We start from the raw sequence: 2000 nt of genomic DNA, 5'->3' as shown, positions 1-2000 counted from the left end.
ACTTTCAGAAGTTTGAATTCTGAATATGAGCAGATTTTTCCTTTAAAACTCATCCAATAAAAGTAATATTAAAACAAATAATTGTTAAAAAAAAGAAAACAGTTAAAAGTACATAAAACCAGTCGTTAACAAACGCAGCAGACCAGATGGATGCTTTCGATCACAGTTGAGCTTTTATTCCAACATCTTTCTTCAGCTGCCATGACTCCAGATGTTTGATGGAAATATCCTCCATCTCTGCATTGGATTCAGGCCTGTTAAGGCTGCAGGACAGCAGCTCTGCAGGGATGGACTCATTTAGATAAATGTTAGAACGGCCTAGTCAAAGTCCAGGGCTAAAACCAGCTAAAAAAGCTGTAATTCCATGTTGAGATGTCCTCCTTCAAGTTAGACTGAGTTGGAGCTAAAAGAGAAATGATGATGAAGATGAGAAGGTTGGCGTTTTCAGGCTGCAGCAAAATGTTGGAAATGGACCGAATTTAAAGGATTCAAAGAACGAAATAAGGTCTAAGGACAGAAAGGATGGAGGACTAGAAGGAGGCTGTCCTCCTCCAACAGCAGGTGATGAAGCAGACGAGCTAAAGACGAAGCAGAGGGGCGGAGATCAGAGAGCCACGCTGTGATCCTGGCCGTGTTGGCGGTTCGTCTTAGTGGACTGCTGGTCGGCTGGTTTCTTTGTACGATGGAACATGTGTGCAGCAGCCGGTAATTAGGCCCAGCAGACTAACGCAGACGCTAACGAGGCAGATTTTCTACCAACTCCTCCATCCTTTGTGTTAAATCCTTTAAACATTTCCAGCAGAGCTGAAAGGTCATCCTGGCTCTGCTTGTTGATTGCCGTGACGACGGACCTCTGCCTCCGCCTCGCCTCAGTGACATTTCCTGGTCTCTGAAGCTTAATGCATACAGGTGTTACCTGCAGACGGACGATGCTGCTTCTGAAGAGCATCCAGGAGACGGAGCGGCGTGAGAGAAGCCCAGGAGATCCGCAGAGGGAATGTTTAAGGCTCGGTCTGCAGTCTGGGTTAGAATGGAGCGTTCCTCATCTCATTGCGTTTAACCATCCTTTGATTCACTCAGTGCTGAGAAACCATCCGTTACCGACAGAAAAATGTTACCTAATTCATTTAATCAAAGTGAAAAATCATTTCCTCACTGATTCTCCTGGATTTTCTCCTCAAACTAAAATGTTCCAGATCATAAACAAAAGCCGTTTCTTACTATGTGTTCTTGTGCGTCCTCGCGTCCTCGTGAAACGTCATCATCCTCAGCCCTAGCACTGTTCCAGTTCACTAGAACAGCAGACCGAGAACAGACAAAGTCCCCGGATGTTGTTCTGGCCCCTCCCTCTTTACCCAGCATGCATCAGAGCAGACTTGTCCGTCCTCCAGACTGACAGCTGTCCCAGCATGCACTGCAGCAGCAGCAGCTTCCAGGTTAGCGCTCACAGAGCTCAGAGGATTAAGTTAAAAGTTCACTTTTCTGTTGCTGTTGTTCAATAAAAGTACGTTTTAAGATCATTTGAGGCGGAAATATTATACTTTAAGCTTCACTATACGGAACATTTACTGATTTAATGCGTTATTAAAAAAAAGGTTCTGATGTTGAGAGGATCTGCAGCGGTCGGGGCTAACGTTAGCCCGTCTGCAGCAGCCAGGGCTAACATTAGCCCGTCTGCGGCGGCCAGGGCTGACGTCAGCCCGTCTGCAGCAGCCAGGGCTAACGTTAGCCCGTCTGCAGCAGCCAGGGCTAAAGTTGTAATTTCACCTCCTGTAATAACAGGAGGTGAAATGCAGCTCCAGACTAGCTTTGAATGTGGTGATGTCATCAGTACGCTTCTGTTCCAGTTGACCCAGATTTATTCTGCTCCCGTTCTCCCCGTGTCCAGACTTTACTGGGTTCTAGTCTAGAACGGACTTGGCGAGGACACGAGCCCATACTTGTATTCTTGTGAAATCAGAAACGGCCATTGTAGCTGAGTTTGATTAAACTCATTAAAG

The 2000-nt window shown here is 46.2% G+C and overlaps 1 protein-coding gene across 1 annotated transcript in view; it reads left to right on the top strand.

The window, feature by feature from the left end:
* The window catches only part of wdr7 (WD repeat domain 7), a 133029-nt gene that overhangs the window by 47929 nt on the left and 83100 nt on the right, over window positions 1-2000 (top strand). The window lies entirely within an intron of this gene.

The sequence above is a fragment of the Cyprinodon variegatus genome, unplaced genomic scaffold, assembly GCF_000732505.1.
Source record: "Cyprinodon variegatus isolate N-32 unplaced genomic scaffold, C_variegatus-1.0 Scaffold558, whole genome shotgun sequence".
In the NCBI taxonomy this organism is placed as follows: Eukaryota; Metazoa; Chordata; class Actinopteri; order Cyprinodontiformes; family Cyprinodontidae; genus Cyprinodon; species Cyprinodon variegatus.
This window is presented reverse-complemented; position numbering and strand designations above follow the sequence as displayed.